The sequence below is a fragment of the Motacilla alba genome, chromosome 9 (assembly GCF_015832195.1).
Source record: "Motacilla alba alba isolate MOTALB_02 chromosome 9, Motacilla_alba_V1.0_pri, whole genome shotgun sequence".
Lineage (NCBI taxonomy): Eukaryota > Metazoa > Chordata > Aves > Passeriformes > Motacillidae > Motacilla > Motacilla alba.
The window spans coordinates 22,546,618-22,552,393 of NC_052024.1; the positions used below are offsets into that span (position 1 = coordinate 22,546,618).

Here is a 5,776-nt window from a genome sequence, read left to right on the forward strand (position 1 = left end):
ATATTGGAGTGCAGATCTAAAAATTCCCTCTTTCCCCCAGTATCCAAAATTTCTTTGTTAATTTCCCTATGAAATGTGCTAAATGAAGAAGGATTTTGATATTTCTGGTGGCACCAGCAGAGCAGGTTGGCTCTGTGAGAAGGAACATCCTCCCTGGGGAAGGGGCTCAGGAGCTGGGGGGGTTTGGAACTCTCCAGGGTCCTTTGCAGAAGAGCTCATCTGAAGCTGATGCTGTTTGGTTTTTTGCCTTTTTTTCTTTTATTTTCTCTGCATTCTTCACACCTATTTGTAACTCTGTCACCTATTTTATTAGTGGCTCGTTTTCCCAGCTCTTTTACATGGCCTTTCCTGAGGCAGAAAGACAAAAAATTCCAGAGCTCCAAGCCCCAGGGGTGCAAGGCCCCAGGGCTGCCCTGGTTCTTGCTGGGAACCAAGGCTGAGAACAACTCTTGGAGATCCATGGCATGGACAGAGCCCAGCCAGAGCCAAGGAGGATCCAGAGAAGGGGCTTGACCTGGGGGGGGAATTGCATCACCACTTGGTAATCACCACCATCCTCCTAATTGGTGCTTTTTGTCAATTATGCTCATTTCCTAAAACCTATAAAATGTACTCACTCCTGGACATCTTTTGTGGACATCTTTCCAAAACTGCCCCTGAAGGCCTTCAAATGGAGATCCCCTTTTCTATTACCTGTCACTGTCATATTTTATGAAAATCCCTTTGCTAGGATTTTTTCTTCTCTCTGAGAAGCTGAGAAGCCTCAGAAAAGAACTGTCCATGATAATTATCTGCTGCTGTGGAATGTGGCAGGTGCATCTTTGGTTGGTTTCATGTGAATTGTTTTCACTTGATGACCAGTCATGGTCCAGCTGTGTCAAGGCTCTGAGCAGTCACGAGTTTTTGTTATTCATTCTTCCTCATTCCTTTCCAGCTTTCTAATGTATCCTTTCTCTCTGTTCTTTTAGTATAGTTTAGTACAGCATTTTTAATATAATATAGTATCATAAAATAATAAAGCAGCCTTCTGAAACGTGGAGTCAAGATTCTCATCTCTTCCCTCGTCCTGGGATGCCTCGAACACAGCCACACTCCTTTTCTATTACCTCCTTACTAAAATCATCTCAAGTTTCATTTCCAGGTTGGGAAAAAGGCAACAAAACCACCGAGGTGGACCAGGAGCAGCACAGCCCTGACCTGCAGGTCTGTTCCTCCCAAATCCCCAGGGTTTGGCTGCCCTGTTTTTCATTAGCACAGCGGTGAGGTTCCCTTCTGTCCGACATCACCACGTGTCTGGGAGGTGAATTTCAAAGTTATCTGCAGACAATTCTCTAGAAATGATATTTTCTCCCCCTCTGCACAGTTTTACACATTTTCTGAAATTGGATTTCCCTTCTCATTTTCTTACTAGCTGTTCAAAGGCCTGTTTTGAATTAACACCTCAGTCACTAGGATGTGTTTGAAAGTAAATGTTCCATAAAAACGTAGGAAGGAAAAATTATTAACCTCCCATAACAAGTGAATTGTCCTGGATCTGGGGGTTATATTGTAGCCATTACATTATGTGAGAGAACAGTCTTAGCTGTGGGGAAAAGGCACAGACATCTGCAGCCTCATACAAGTTACAGAATTAAACACAAAGGGCACATAGAGAAACTGGTAAAAATTATGCTGTTGGATGGCTCAGTGAAACCAAATGTTGCATAATACGTTTTTTGTTTTTGCAGTGCTTCAGCATTCAAATTAATTAAAGAATCTTCCAGAATGAGGTGCAATGTTGCTTTGGAAGTACATTGCTTTAGCAAGCTGAAATGGGCAGCTCAGCATCCTTCTGGAAAATCGGTCTGTAACTTGTACCAATTAGAGTTGCTATGCTGTAAATGAATTTTTTTTTTAAGATCCTTCTTTCAAAAAGCTTTTTTTTAATCACAGACTCGTTAATGCTTTTGCAGGCAGTTCTAGTAGCACACCACTGAAGCACATTTCAGTTGGTTATCAGAGGTTAATAAAGAGATGATGAAATTTCACACTGATTTTCTTTTTCAATTCACAGTGGAGAGGGGCCCTCTTGTTTTAGTCCAGCCATCAAAAGAAAAGGGATTAAAGCCACCACACAGCATCACTTCTGTTGCTGTTACAAACATCCATTTCATGGGAGACAGAGCTAAAGATTGGACTCCAAGCTTAAAGGTGGGCTGGTTTCTAAGAATTAGAAATTAGATATATTTAGATAATGTAAACAGGGTTGTAATTAAGAAAATAACAAGAAAACAGGTCTAGTTGCAGCAGCCATTTGGAACCTCTTTAGGACAGACAATAAAGCCAGAAGATGAGGAACACCTCCCTTCAATTTTACCTGACCTGTGGTCAGCACGGTGTCATCTCCCCTCATTTTGGGCCAATGAGAAAAACAATTTATAAATTAAAACGAGAAACATAATTTACAAATTAAACAGCCTGCACTGTTTTCTTTGCTGATTTAGAGCCTTCAATTTGCCGAAGTAAGAACATTCCACATCAACTGAACATCAGCTGCTGGGCTCTTGTGCTGTCCTCACCCCACTGGAGGTGGAGCACATGCAGGGGAAAATGTGATGGACAAGTGCTGAGGTTGAGGTCTGGGACCACAGATGGCTGCTTGTCTCAGGTAATTGCAATATCCCAGTAAAGAGAGGCTCATCCCATAAAAAAAAAAAAAACAAGAGGAAAAGGGATGTTCATAAGCATTCCATCTCCATGATTCATCTGAGCTCTGTTAAGTGACTACCCACAAATGTTGTGCAAGGAAGCAGAAAAGGAAGGGCCACTCGGTCTGAAATATGCCCAGAGGAATCTGTGAGCATGAAGGATGTGCACTGCCTTGGAACTAAGGGAATTTTTGATTGCTTAAATGCTGCTTTTTTCCTTTTTTTCTTTTTTTTTTAGTAGGTAAAGTATTTTACAGCACATTCTTGGTGGATGGTTTGTTGTTTGGTGGTTTTGGTTTTTTTTGCATTTAGGACATTAAGGACAGATTAGAAACTCTCAAAGATGATGTGGTGGCCACCACGGTGGCCTTCAAGCTACCATGGTACTAGAAAACCTGAGCTCAAAATCCAAATGATGAATTTTAGGGAACACTGTTGGGTTTTCATTCACAGAAAGGAGCTTTCACTTGGCATTTAGGATGTTTTTAATACATTTCTCCCTAGCAATAGTGTGTGCTCCGTGCAGGACCTCTTTCCAGGAGCTCTCTGCCTGCAGGAACAGGGCCCTGCTCAGCCAGGCAGGCTGAGCTCCACGTTCAGACTGTTGGAAAGGTGACATTAACTCACTGCCCGGGCTCTTCTTGCCAGGATTTTTGTAAAGGTTAAGCTGAGAATTGCCACACTTGAGTGGCAGAGGCCTTACGGAAAATTTATCTCACTAGACATTTAAAAGTTGGATATTTACATCTAAACTGGTCTTTATGAGCTCCCTTCATTGGCTGACAGAAAGGCTCATGAGCATGAAATTTATGTTTATTTTCCTGTACTGACTATATAGGCACCTAAGCAGAATCAGAGCTTCAGCCTCTTTCAACCTCAGCACCTACTTTACAAAACTTTGACTTTTTTTTTTGTTTTAATCTGTTTTTTTTTACATTGTTTTTATTCATTGTTTAAATAATTCTTTGCTAAAACACTGTCCTCATCCATTTCTGATAATTTCAGTAGAATTATGGTTCTATACAATCCTGTATTTCTTTTTTTACTGCTCTGGATCTGCTACCTGAAAGACATTAACTAATTCTTCATCTGCTGGAATCTCATTAGCATGAAAAAATACAACAACAAGAAATCTTGCTGTGGTGTCACAGAGGAATTCAGGTTTTGATTGTTTCTGAGTAGTTTCAAGCACTTCTGTATTTCCAGGATGAAGGAAGTAAGAACTGGCTCCTCAGCATCTCTCTCAGCCCTTTTGTGTGGAGTCCTTCCCTATCTCCACTTGATTTGAGGATGAGATCTGGTATAAAAATTCAGAATACTTTACATGAATGCTACTGTTTGCATCAAGTAAATCTCATCTGAAGCAAAGGTTTTAATTTTGCTCTTCTGAGAAATGGCATCACAAAAACCAGACCTCTGAGTCTTCCTGACCAAAGGAATTATTTCATCTTTTTTTTCCTCTCAATGCCTCTCACTCTTAGTGTGCTTTAGGAGTGATGTTACACACCTCTGCCACCTTCTCAGCCCAGCAGCTGCTGGGATCTCTCCTGCTTCATCTCCTCTGGGTGAATATTTATTTCAGGGCATTCTTAAGGAATTTGTGACTGTTCCGAGGGTGCTCGAGCTCTGTCACACCTCGTGTTCATGCAGAGAGATGAGCTCTTTTTTCTGTGTCACTGTCACTGCTGTCACTGCCCCAAACACGGAAATGTGAGGAGTTTAGGGCTTGGAAAATTTTGTGCTCTCCTCTGTTCAGGACTCAGAGCCAGCACAGGGCTCGCTTCTTCTAAACTGTAATTTCATTTGATCACCAGCTGTGGAGTTTGTGAGTTTCCTGAAAACCTTCCCAGGCTCCCAGCACTGCTGTGTAATGCTCCACAAGGCCATGGAATAATCCTTCTCAGGGCTGATGTGCCAGGCTGGACTTTGTGAATCATCCACTGGTAATCTCCGCCGTGCACGCACCAGCCCAGCACCAGCCTTAACAGGATTCCACTTCCATCTAAAGAGTTCAACTTTCCTGCATTGTTTGGGCAACACTTCAGAGACCATCCCTAGCAGAGAATGAGTTTCATAAACTTCAGGGAATATTTGCTGTTTGTATCCCACAGCCATTGCTCTCAGAGCTGCAGTTGTTAGTTTTGACAGGTACAGTTTCTGATATTTTTCACTGAAAGCCCTGACTAGATCCCCCTCATGAAACACTTTTGAGAAGAAAACTCAACCCATGGAATCCATAAGGGCACCACAGAGTTGTTGATTTTTCTAATGAATCAGAATGACAAGTCTTCAGGGGCAGAAAATGAACACAAAATGTCTTGAAAGCAGAGGCCGTGTGGGTTAAACCGAAAATAATTTATTTATGCGTGAATATGCACCATGTTGGGCTGGGGTTGTTGTAATCCCAGAGTTATAGCACAAATATGACAAAAAAATGAAGTGTATAGCCATGCTGTACTGTACATTACATGTAAAAAAGTCTAAAAATTCAGTTTTTAAGAACATCTTACCCATGTTTTGTCCATTTGCTCTCTTATCAGTGTCCGGTGTCATTTATCTTCATTTACTGAAACTGGCTGAACAACAGGACATTGCTCATCCCTATCTTTTTGGCAATCTCTGACAATGTTCATTATTGTCTGCCTTTCATCGTGTCACCACTTGGAGCTGATATTGTTTATCTTTGCTCACCCTGCCTTTATCTGGTGATTGTTGGGTAAAATCATCAGTCTTGGGTCACTCCTGCCCTCTTGGCCATCACCAGCTGACAGAGTTCACTTCTGCTGGGTCAGCTGGCATCAGTCAGCGCTGAAAGGAGCAAGAAAATCTTTCTTGGATGTTCCAGAAATTTAAATGGAAAGGTCAGACTCACCAGCGTGCTCATTGTTCTCTCCCAAAGAGAAAAGCTGAGCTAAGGTTTGGGGTTTCAAAGAGCTCATTAATTGGTTAATTGAGGACAGTGGAAAAACCAAATCAAACAAAAAGCCCCTGTATCATATATGAAGGAAACACAGAGATGTGTTCTCTTCTCTCTGGACTTTCAATGTTTTGTACAATTTCATTAAGTGACTGCATCTATTCGTGAGACC

At 41.7% G+C, this 5,776-nt stretch overlaps 1 long non-coding RNA gene across 1 annotated transcript; it reads left to right on the top strand.

Annotated features, from left to right (window-relative positions):
* The first annotated feature begins 1,739 nt into the window (after positions 1-1,739).
* LOC119704776 lies at positions 1,740-2,608 on the top strand. The gene is made up of 3 exons (XR_005258034.1): positions 1,740-1,842; positions 2,054-2,190; positions 2,484-2,608. It is a non-coding gene; the product is annotated as an uncharacterized LOC119704776 (long non-coding RNA).
* The last annotated feature ends 3,168 nt before the right edge of the window (positions 2,609-5,776 follow it).